The sequence below is a fragment of the Phyllobates terribilis genome, unplaced genomic scaffold, assembly GCF_046119375.1.
Source record: "Phyllobates terribilis strain yellow unplaced genomic scaffold, ASM4611937v1 Scaffold_1__5_contigs__length_1240528914, whole genome shotgun sequence".
Taxonomy (NCBI): domain Eukaryota; kingdom Metazoa; phylum Chordata; class Amphibia; order Anura; family Dendrobatidae; genus Phyllobates; species Phyllobates terribilis.
The window spans coordinates 789,012,110-789,024,727 of NW_027362761.1; positions in this window are offsets into that span (position 1 = coordinate 789,012,110).

A 12,618-nucleotide genomic window follows, 5' to 3' on the forward strand; every position below is an offset into this window, starting at 1 on the left:
CTTACCAGGCCTTGCCCTCATCAGGTAAGCCGGGGTACAGTTGGTGGAACCTACCGGGATGTGGTTGCATAGGTCCACCAGATCGGGCAGCTTCTCAGGCCACAGACTGCGTTCTTCCAGGGGCAACGTTTTCAGAAGATCCATTACCACCTGGTTCATTTTCTCACAAAGTCCATTAGTTTGCGGATGATAGGGTGTCGTCCTTATCTTCCGGCAGCCATACAGATTGCAGAATTCCTGGAAGACCTCCGCTTCAAAGGCAGGTCCCTGGTCCGTCAGCACTTGGTCCGGGTATCCGTGCGGACGGCAGAAGTGCTGCTGGAAGGCTCTAGCTGCTGTTTGAGCCGTTAAGTCCTTGACGGGGACGACAACCAAGAACCGGGAGTAATGATCCACGATGGTTAACGCGTAGACGTAGCCACTTCTGCTTGGGGTCAGTTTTACATGATCCAAGGCTACCAGTTCCAACGGCTGTCTGGTGATGATGGACTGCAGGGGAGTCTTCTGGCTGGCACGGTCCCTCCTTCTTAGGTTGCATGGGCCACAGTCTCTGCACCACCTCTCGATGGTTCCTCTCATGCCTACCCAATGGAACCGCCCGCGCAGCAGGAACTCCAGCTTCTTCCATCCGAAGTGCCCAGCTCCGTCGTGGTATGCCTCCATCACCATAGCTGCGTCTCTTCTTGGCACCACTACTTGCCAGATTAGTTCATGCGTCCGGGAGTTAACCATTCTGCGGCACAACTTCCCCTTGTAAAGGAACAGTCGACTCTTCTCAGCCCACAGTTGCTTGGCTTCCTCCGGAGCGTCTGGGTCAAGGCGTGCATCTGGCCGAGTCAGCATCTCCTTTACCAGTCGGACGGCAGGGTCACTGTCTTGCGTCTCCGCCCAGATGTAATGAGGTAATGGGTTGAACGTAGCGGATTGCTTACTCCTTACACGGTGGGAATACTGGATAGTCCCATGACGGTGGAACGCGGGGAGTTCAACTTCTTCCAGTTCCTCTGAATCTTCCCCTACGTCCGGTAGGTTCGGCATCCTGGACAGGGCGTCCGCGTTGGTATTGGAGCGTCCTGCCCGGTATTTGATTGTAAACTCATAGTTGGACAAACGGGCCATCCATCTCTGCTCTAGGGCACCGAGTCTTGCTGTGTCCAGGTGTGTCAACGGGTTGTTATCCGTGTACACAATGAACCGGGAAGAAGCGAGGTAGTGCTTAAAGCGTTCGGTGACTGCCCACACCACCGCCAGGAACTCTAGCTTAAATGAGCTGTAATTCTCAGGGTTTCTCTCGGTGGGTCGCAGTTTTCGGCTGGCATAAGCGATTACTCGTTCTTTCCCCTGCTGGATCTGGGACAGCACAGCTCCTAGCCCGATGTTACTTGCGTCGGTGTAGAGGATAAAGGGCTGGCTGTAATCCGGGTACGCCAGGATTTCATCCCCCGTGAGGGCCATCTTCAGCTGGCGGAAGGACTCTTCTTCCAACTTCTCCCATCTGAAGGGCGGCTTCTGGTTCTTGGCCTTCCGGGACTGGCCTATCAGGAGGTCCTGCATAGGAGCTGCCTTTTTGGTGAAGCCGGGGATGAATCTGCGGTAATAGCCTACCAACCCAAGGAACTGACGCACTTCCTTTACACTGGAGGGACTTGGCCATTCCTTAATTGCGGTGATCTTATCAGGGTCGGGAGCCACTCCATCAGCGCTCACCACGTGTCCCAGGTACTGCACCTTTGGCTTCAGGAGGTGACACTTAGAGGGTTTCACCTTCAGGCCGTAACTTGCCAGGGCTTCGAACACTTCCGCCAGATGTTTCAGGTGGTCCTCATAAGTCTTGGAATATACGATGACATCGTCCAGGTACAACAAGACCGTCTCGAAGTTTTTGTGTCCCAGACAGCACTCCATTAATCGTTGGAAGGTTCCTGGTGCGTTACAAAGTCCAAACGGCATACAGGTAAACTCGCTAAGTCCCATCGGGGTGGTGAATGCGGTCTTCTCCCGGTCCGCCTCTGCTACAGGAACCTGCCAGTACCCGCTAGTGAGATCCAAGGTAGAGAAGAAGTTAGCAGATCTTAAAGCAGCCAAAGACTCCTCTATCCTTGGTAAAGGGTACGCATCCTTGTGTGTGATACGGTTGATTTTCCGGTAATCTACACACATCATCATAGTGTTGTCTTTCTTTTTGACTAAAACTAGTGGGGCTGCCCAGGGGCTACAGCTATCCCGGATTACCCCAGCCTCCTTCATGTCTCTAAGCATCCCCTTGGCGTGTTGGTAATGTGCAGGGGGTACGGGTCGATACCTCTCTTTTATGGGAGGATGATCTCCCGTGGGGATGTGGTGTTCTACCCCCTTGACTCGCCCGAAGTCTAACGGGTGTTTACTAAACACTCTCTCATACTCTTGAACCACCCGGTAGACTCCCTGTTTCTGGTGGGAGGGAGTGGAGTCAGTTCCCAAGTGTAGTTGCTGACACCAATCCTCCATTACTTTCTTAGAGCCGTTACCTTCCTCCGGGTGAGATGGAGGCAAGGGTTCCACAGATTGTATAGCATTTTGGTTAATGGTATATAATTTGGCTAGCGTGGCATACCGGGGCAGGTACACTTCCCTCTTCCCGATATTGATTATGCGAACGGGCACCCTCCCATGGCGTACATTAACCACCCCCCGTGCTGTCAAGATGGTGGGCCTACTGTCTGAGTAAACTGGTTCTACCATTGCCTGGTAATCTCTACCTCTCAGACCAATAGCTGCCCGGCACCAAATCATCATTTCACTTTTTGGGGGCATGGCAATAGGGAAAGGGTCACACATTCTCACGCTACCAATCTCACCGCCGGAGAGTTCCACCTGTTGCCGTCGCATCAGTGCCCGGATCTCTTTTTGGAGCACTCGCTGCTCGCCGGAGCTGGCGTTCTTGGCAACCTGCTGTTAAAGGGAAATCACCTCTGCAAGACAATTTTCAATTACATTAGTTCCTAGAGTTATCTTTGGGTGACTCTCGTGTTTGTCAATGTCTACAATGATCAGTCCCTGTGCTGCCAGTTCAACTCTACCAATTTTAATGGTCACCTCTTTAAATCTGATCTGTGGCACGGGCTGACCATTGCTGGCGATGATACTCAAGTCGTCGTCAGGGTAGCGGGTAATATCCGAGTCATTCCAGTACTGCTTGAAGAGCACGTACGGGATGGTGGTGACCTGTGACCCGGTGTCCAGTAGGGCACTCATAGGAATGCCATCCAGTACCACAGGCAAGACTGGACGTCCTCCCACATATTTGTCGCGCCAGTTCGATGGGCCTGGTGATCTTTTTCCTGGGGGTTGGCCCTCTACCCCCAGGTTGTGCCAGTTTAAAGGACAGTACCTTGCCATATGTCCGGGTTGATTGCAGCGGCGGCAGATGGGTCGTCCGTCCTTGTCGTATCGGTCACTGGGTCTTCCTCTGGCCGGTGGGGTCCTCCTTGGTCGACGCCACGGGATGTCCTCCGGTCCGGATGCCAGCTGGATCTTCCCTGGAGTAGAAACCTGTAAAGACTGCACAGTTCGGGTTAGCGCAGCAACGCTTTTAGCTAGCTCTTGGACCTGATGGTGCAGGTCTAGGGCCGGGTCATTGTTCAAAGCCTGCGCATCAGCCCCCACAGGCCCTGCCGACAAGGGCGCCGCCTCCTGGTGGTAAGTGATAGCTGGGCGCCTGTGGGTCACAACGCCACCCGGTGCCGGTTCTCGGAGCACCCGGATGGCTCTGTCCTTGAACTGTGCAAATCCCAGATGAGGGTCCTGTAAGGCCATTGCCCGCAACTGGGTTCGGTGGGCATTGCAATATAAACCCTCTATAAATTGTTCAGTCAACAGCCTGTCCTCGTCTCCCATGCCGTCAGGGTCGGTCTGCTTAACGGCTCTCAGGGCCTCTTGTAGGTTCAGGGCATGGTCCCTTATACTCTCATGTGCCCGCTGTTTGCACCCGTAGAATCTAAGCTTGATCTCGGCTGAGGTGCGGGTATCAAAGGTGTCCCTCAGCCGGGTTAGTATCCCTGCGACAGTCCTCCCCCCAGGTGGCCAGGACTTTACCTCCCTTCGGGCTGCCCCGGTTAATTGGGCCACCAGGATGCTCACTTTTTGCTCTTCTGTGAGGGGGTACACCTGGAAGAGGCTATCCAGCTTTTCTCTAAAGTCCTGCAGGGTATGTGACTCCCCTGAGTACTGGGGTAGCCAGGCTGCCCCCGGGATATAGGGCATGGTGAAAGGCATGACCGCAACAGCGGTGGCGCTGGCGGGGGTTGGAGCGGTGAAGCTCTCCTCCGTATCCGACATCCTTCTCCCCCCTAGTGGACCGTGGCCTACCTTGCGATGATCCTCTTCCGTAGGCCGCGGCTCCGCTGTGGATCGTCAGGGTTGAGGACCTTCCGTCGCGCTCCTGTGACGTCGGCGTCTGCTGGGCTCCTTCCAGGACCTGACGCAACGTCCGGACGTGAGGCGGGGCTTCAGTTCTCGCGGGCTTTTCGGAGTCCACGCCCCTCTTTTTCCCGCGCGGCGTCCTCAAGATGGCGTCCAACGGCGGGAAAACTCCACAGATGGCGGGAAGAAGGCTGAAAATGGCGCCGGATGGCGGGAATCTTCACCACAGGTGAGTTTGAAAGTCTCTTGTTCAGGCACGCAGTACCCGGTGGTTGCGGGCACGAAATCCTGCCGACTACGCCAAAAGTTGACGCGCCCCTGGGCCTGTATCGCGCTGCGTTGCGCACGCGGGGGCTTACCCGGAGCCGGATCTGTTGAGGGTTGTAGTCTCGTGGCGGTGACCCGGTCCGTGCCCAGGGAGTCAGACTAAGTGGCGCTGCAATAGCAGTGATGTTAGATGACTACGCCACCCGTTGAATGCAGCTTTAGGGCTGCTGCTGCAGGGCAGACCGCTGAGGCCGGTGGTAGGATTGTGCAGCGTGGTAGTATAAACCCCAACGGGAGGGGTATGGCCTCAGGGCAGCCGACGTGGATGATGGGGGTAGCAGAAACCATTCGGAGACGGTACGGTGTAGTTCAGGGTCTTTACTGGTCACAAAGATAGACCCTCCCAGAGTACTGGCTAGCGATTGGGGCCTGGTCAGTCCTTGAGCAGATGGGATCTCCCCTGGCCAGGCGGAGTTGTAGGCCTCCCAAACTAACTGTACTCTTCTGGCTACCTTGCTAGAGGCGGGTAAAAGTAGCCCACGTCCCTGAGTGTGCCGTGTGGTGCTCACCCGTATGGCCGGTGACTCGGGGCCTTCTAGTAGCTTCCGCTCCACGACGGCGGTGCTGGTCCCACGCGTGTGACCGTGCCTTCGGGTTTCTGGGCCAGGGGACCTGCAATCCCCTGCCGGTCGGTTTCTGCTGCTGGGTAGGAGTTAGTCCCCACAGCCTCGGACTCCGGGTCCGGTAAGAAATCTTCTCAGTCAGGGCGAGCTCTGCAGCTGCCAGCCCCTGACTCATTGTAACACTGCTCCCACAGAGCTCCTGATGTTCTGTTCCTATATTTGCTTCTTTTCTCTGTCTCTACTTCTTCTCTACTCACTAACCCTGCCTCAGCCCTAGGTTTATATAGGGGAAGTTCTTCCCCTCCCAGGACTGGGCAGGAGGTGTGGCATGCATAGGATCCCTGACCAAGAGACCTCCCACCTGCTCTCAGACGTAATATCTCTATCACTGTGGCAACCAGACCCCTGGGGTGTCACAACCTCTTGAAGCTCATGAAGAGAATGCCAAGAGTGTGCAAAGCAGTCATCAAAGCAAAAGGTGGCTACTTTGAAGAACCTAGAATATAAGACATATTTTCAGTTGTTTCACACTTTTTTGTTAAGTATATAATTCCACATGTGTTAATTCATAGTTTTGATGCCTTCAGTGTGAATGTACAATTTTCATAGTCATGAAAATGCAGAAAAATCTTTAAATGAGAAGGTGTGTCCAAACTTTTGGTCTGTACTGTAGGTGCTAGTTAGCAATAAGTAGTGGATCTATACACAGGATTACACAAGATATACCTACAGAAAGTCAGCAATACATGGATATGATCATCTCACCCATCAACAGACCTGACACATGTTTCACAACAGCTTTGTTCATTATTTTTTTTACTCAGTTTGCCCAGGACACCTGCGTATCTTTTATACTCTAAGAAAATTTATTGTAACTTTCTTCACACATAATCTGCTATTTATTTCGACTAGTCATACAACCTCACCTTAATTGCTACATTCCTTCTTATAAAATAAGAACAGCCTGTTTTCCCCTGCTGTGCCTGCGCCATTCCAACAGTGACGGCACTGGCTCTTCTGGGGCTTGTGTGATGTTGTTATGCCACATGAGCCCTGCAGCCAATCAGTGGCTGCTTCCCTATCACTCCTTTGGATGAATCTCAAATTTGGGAGAAGTCAGAGAGCAGGAGAAGTCCTCACTTCTTTCGGATGTCAGTTTTGTTGGAAGAAAGCGATAGGGAAGCAGCCGCTGATTGGCTGCAGGGCTCACGTGGCATAACGTCACACGAGCCTCAGGAGAGCCAGTGCCATCACTGTTGGTACTGGAGGTAAGTATAGGTGTTATTTTACAAGGGGGAATAGAATATACAGTAGCAATTGAGAATTAATGGAATTATGATGTGCCTAATTTATTAAAGGGTTGCTCCACTACTTTTACATTGTTAATCTATCTTAATGATATCAGATCAATGGGCTTCTGACACCTGGCACCCCCTACCAATCAACTGTTCTAAGTGCCAATGGCAGCTGGATGTTAGCAGTTGCAGAGTAGTGCAGCAGAGCTCCATCAACTGTGTAGTGACCATGGCTGAGTATTGCAGATTCACGTCTATTCATTCGAAATGGAGTACCTGGCAGCACACAGTTGATGGTGCTGTGGTGCTCTACAGCTGAGCGGAGGGATGTGGTAGATGAGAGGGGGGACTGGTGATAGCTCAGAACAAGTCAGATCAGCGGCGCGCTTGTAATTTTTTTTTCTTCTTTCTGTAGGCTGTAACTTTAAGTCAGGAAAGCGCGGCTAGCCAATCAGCTTCTACAATTGGCTGCTGAAATCACATATCCTCTATATAAAAAGTGGCCATGTTCCCTCAGCACCATTTTATCCATATCACTGCTGGAGACAGACACTGCTGAGTGTGCGCCTGTGTACTGAGAGTTATTAGCTAGACAGATGGGCGCTTGTTTGGAAGTCCGATAGTGTAGATAACTTCTCTGCTGTGTACCTTTTCAATCGATCTTGAAGAACATTTTTTTTTCTAATGCAATTACTGAGATTCTGACAGAAAGAGCAGGGCCCATGCCATAGAACAGTGTTGTGCATCAGTTGTATTGTGCTCCATGCACGAGTATACCTTCAATCTATTTTTGCATTTGCTAATGTGATAAAGCAAGCAATCCCTTGTAGGCCATTTTTTGATTTTGTCGGGTTGAAATTCAGCTGTCTGCAGACTCTGCAGAGCTTCTGAGAGCAGAGCACAAAAAACTTTTTTTTTATCATTTGCTAATGTGATAGTGCAAGCTGTGTTAGCCCAGTTTGTAATTTTTTTGGTGGGTGAAATACAGCTGTATGCACAGTAAAGCAAATATATTTTTTCTGTTTGCAGACAGAGTCTACAAAAGATTTTTTTGTGTCGCAAACGTGATACACTCTGCTAAAAGCCACCTACTATTTTAGTGGCGGTGAACTTCAGCTGTTTTCAGAGTAAAAAAATAGATTTTTTTGTCTTGCTAGGCAGAGTTCACAAAAGATTATTTTGTGTCGCAAACATGATACACTCTGCTAAAAGCCACCTACTACATTAGTGGCGTTGAAGTTCAGCTGTTTTAAGAGTAAAAAAAATATTTTTTTTGTCTTGCTAGGCAGAGTCCAAAAAAAAATCTAATTTTATTTTGCTAATAGCGTGCTCCTACCACAGTATCTGAGCAACACGAGTGGGAAAAAGAGAGGTCGTGGTGGAAGGGGGAATAGGGTCTCCATCTACTGGGTTGGCTGTAGGGGGTGAAGTGTCGTTCCTAATTATACTATTTATACTGTAGCGAAATTAATGCCACTTTGTTGGTGTCTGCTGTGAATTTTTGGAAATGTGGGGAATCCTGATTGGGGCTCCATCTACTAGGTTGGCTGTAGGGGAAGGAGTGTCGTTCCTAATTCTACAATTTCTTCTGTAGTGAAATTGATGCCACTTTGGTGGTGTTAGGCCGTAATATTGGGAAATGTGAACACTCCTGATTGGGTCTCCATCTAATAGGTTGGCTGTAGGGGAAGAAGTGTTGGTCCTAATTTTACTATTTCTACTGTAGTGAAATTGATGCCACTTCGGTTGTGTTAGGCCCTAATTTAGGGAAATGTGAACACTCCTGATTGGGTCTCCATATACTGGGTTGACTGTAGTGGAAGAGGTTTTGGTCTCCTTTACAATAGTTATACCAGTGGTTCTTAACCGGGGTTCTATCGAACCCTAGGAGTTCGGCAAGTCGGTCTCAGGGGTTCGGCGGAGCCTCCGTCATGGAGGTCAAGACACACCTGACTCATTAAGCTAATTTGTGATGACACGCCCCGCTTGGCCATCACTTGCTGCAGATGATCACGTTACATTAATTGGCCAATCAGTGCTGCGGGGAATTTAGTGTGCTCAGTAGTCACCGTGTGACTGTCGTAGTCGTACATTGTGTGGTTTCTTTCTTAAGATTTTAATCCATACTAAGTATGTCGAGCAAAAAAAGAAAGTGGTCGGACGAATATGTACAACATGGATTCACATGTATCACAGAACGTGATGGCAGTCAGCGTCCTATCTGCATGATTAAAAATGCCAAGTTGAGCAACTCTAGTCTCGCACCGGAAAAACTGAAGGAACACTTCTTGAAGCTGCATGGAGATGGGGAATACAAGAACACAAGGCTTGCTGAATTCAAGGTGAAAAGAGCCAGATTTGATGAAAGAGCCACTCTGCCTGCTCTTGGATTTGTACCCGTGAACAAACCGATCCTCACCACATTGTACGAAGTTGCTTACCTGATCTCAAAGCAGGGCAAGCCGCACACCATCGGTGAAACACTCATAAAACCAGCAGCGTTAAAGATGGCGAATCTGATACTCGGAACAGTGGCCGAAGGTAAATTATCCCAAATTCCTCTTTCAAATGACTCCATCAGTGACAGAATAGAGTGCATGAGTAAAGACATCTTGGCTCAAGTAGTCGCAGATCTAATTTCAAGTCCGGCAAAATTCAGCCTTCAACTCGACGAGACCACAGACGTTTCTAATCTAAGCCAGCTTGCTGTTTTCGTGTGCTATATGAAATACAACATGATAAAAGAAGAGTTTTTATTTTGTAAGCCTCTTACAACAACAACTAAGGCAGCCGATGTGAAGAAGCTTGTGGATGACTTCCTTAGAGACAACAATCTTTCATGGGATATGGTTTTTGCAGTTTGTACTGACGGAGATCCAGTTATGCTGGGATGAAAGTCTGGTTTTGGTGCGCTAGTAAAAGCCGATGCACCACACATCATTGTTACGCATTGTATTCTGCACAGGCATGCGTTGGCAACAAAACCCTTGCGTCCAAAAATGGCAGAAGTATTAAAAACTGTAGTGGAATGTGTGAACTATGTGCGAAATAGTGCTCTGAGGCACCGCATCTTCAGTGAGCTGTGTAAAGAAATAGGCTCTGAATTCGAGGTACTCCTGTACCATTCTAATGTTCGGTGGTTAGCCCGGGAACAGGTGCTGAATCGTGTTTTTGCCATGTGTGTGGAATTAGCCCTGTTTTTGCAAGAGCACCAACATTGTCATGCAGATTGCTTCAAAAATCCTGAGTTCATTCTCATTTTAGCGTACATGGCTGATATATTTGCAGCTCTAAATCATCTCAATCAGCAGATGCAGGGTGGTGGAGTCAACATCATGGAAGCAGAAGAAAACCTGAACGCTTTTAAAAAAAAACTACCGTTATGGAAACGACGAACAGAGAACAATAACTTCGCAAACTTTCCCCTTCTGGACGACTGTGTAAGTAAGATCGAAGATGTGTCAGGAATCGGAGACATTTCTGTATCCATGGAACTGAAGCAAACAATTGCCACGCACTTAGATGAGCTTGCAAAGTCTCTTGACGGATATTTCCCTACAAGAGAGTCATATCTAGCATGGGTGAGACAGCCGTTTACGTTTGCTGTTGAGACAGCAGATGTCAATTATGAATACCTCGACGAAATCATTGAAATTCAGCAGAGCCAGGTTCAACAGCAACTCTTCAGAACAACAACGCTCTCAACGTTTTGGTGTCGACAGTTGGAAAAGTACCCAATTATTGCTAAAAAAGCCCTGGAATTTTTAATACCATTTGTTGCAACATATCTCTACGAACAATCCTTTTCGAGGATGCTGGACATAAAGACAAAGAAAAGGAACAGACTTTGCTGTGAAAATGACATGAGAGTAGCACTTGCCAAGGTGAAGCCACGCATATCTGAACTGGTCTCTCAAAAACAACAGCAGAAGTCACACTGATTTGCAGGTATGTAATTTGTTGTGAGTTCATGCACTGTGTTGGTTTTGTTCTTTGATCAAGGTGATATTCATGCACAGTTCATTTTGTGTACCAGTAAAAAAACATATACCTATGTCTTGAATTTGGAAAAAAAATCATATTTGATTTATCACTAAAGAAGGGTTCGGTGAATGTGCATTTGAAACTTGTGGGTTCGGTACCTCAAACAAGGTTAAGAACCACTGAGTTATACTCTAGTGAAATTAATTTTTTGGTGCAGATATTGTTCTCCACACAGGGGTAAACAGACATGATAAACTCAAAATTGGTATACAAAGCAGACTACATCTCAGCTTAAAATTGTTTAGGGCAGATATTGTTCTCCATACAGGGGAAAAAAAAAATGTTGGGTACGAGCAGCTTCCTGACCCTCGACTGTACTGTACTGTCAGGGCAAGAAGAGGAGGAGGACGAGGAATGGGATAACACATTGGATGATGATGAGGTTGTACATCCAACTTGGTGTAAACCCAGAGGCACGCAACTGAGTAGCTCATCCTAGGAGGTAGAGGAGTAAGAGGAAGATGAGGAGGTTACGTTGTGTCCTATGGCGCAGACACGGAGTGATGCAATCAAGAGTAGCACTGCATCCTTAGCCACAGCCGTGCAGCGGTCGTGGGTCTGCAGCTCGCAGGGGCGGCAAGGGTTGCCTAGCCTGGGCCTTTTTTGAGACCGCAAAGGATGAGCCAGCTCACGTTATCTGCACACTTTGTGATAAAAAACTGAGTAGAGGGAAAAAGTGCAATAATTTGACTACTACATGCATGAACCTTCACATGCTCACACAACATGCGTTATGCTGGGAATATCACTGTACTAAAATGTGGACCTCAACAACCATCAGCCGCCCCATCAACCACATCCACTGCTTCTTCCTCCTCCTCTGTTACCGTGCCAAGTATTGTCATGCAGGTCTCCCACCGCAGAACCTCTGCTTCTCTACCTGCTCCAGTCAGGCTGAGTGACAGCCCGTCAGCTGTAATGGAAGCGGACATACCTGCTGTGTTTGTTTCACCGAGCACACCACATCTTTCTCAATCCACCTTAACATCTCTGCCTGTACCTCACTCACAGTCCAGCAGTTTGTCCAGTTCACTGTACTCCACCCTCTCTCAGCACTGCAGCCAGCCCTCGGTCCTGCAGTTGTGGTCACGTAAAAGATTGTTTCATCCCACACGTGACAAAGCTAAGAGGTTGAACTCCACCATCTCCAATCTGTTGGCCACGGAAATGGTGGTCTCAGGCCCTAATTTTTTTACATTTGAACACTCCTGATTGTGTTTCCATCTGCTGGGTTGGCTGTAGTGGAAGAGGTGTCAGTCCCCATTATAATACTTATACTCAATTTAAATTAATTGTTTGGTGCAGATATTGTTCTCACAGGAGAGCACATGATAAAATAGAAATTGGTTTTCTTTAAACTGTGGTATATAAAACAGGCTACATCTCTACTTAAAATTGTTTGGGGCAGATATTCTTCTTCATACAGGGGTACACAAACATGATAAACTCAAAATTGGTATATAAAGCAGACTACATCTCAGCTTAAAATTGTTTGGGGCAGATATTCTTCACACAGGGGTACACAGACCTGATTAGCTCAAAATTGGTATATAAAGCAGGCTATATCTCAGCTTAAAATTGTTTCGGGCAGATATTGTTCTCCACACAGGGGTTCACAGACCTGATAAACTCAAAATTGGTATATAAAGCAGACTACATCTCAGCTTAAAATTGTTTGGGGCAGATATTCTTCTCCACACAGGGGTACACAGACCTGATAAACTCACAATTGGTACACAAAATAGACTACATCTCAGCTCAAAATTATTTGGGACAGATATTCTTCTCCACACAGGGGTACACAGACATGATAAACTCAAAATTGGTATATAAAACAGACTACATCTCAGCTTAAAATTATTTGGGGCAGATATTCTTCTCCACACAGGGGTACACAGATCTGATAAACTCAAAATTGGTCAAAAAACAGGGAATCTCACCTGCAGCGCGTTTTGTAGTAGTGATCCACCTGTCCAGTCAGCACGCAA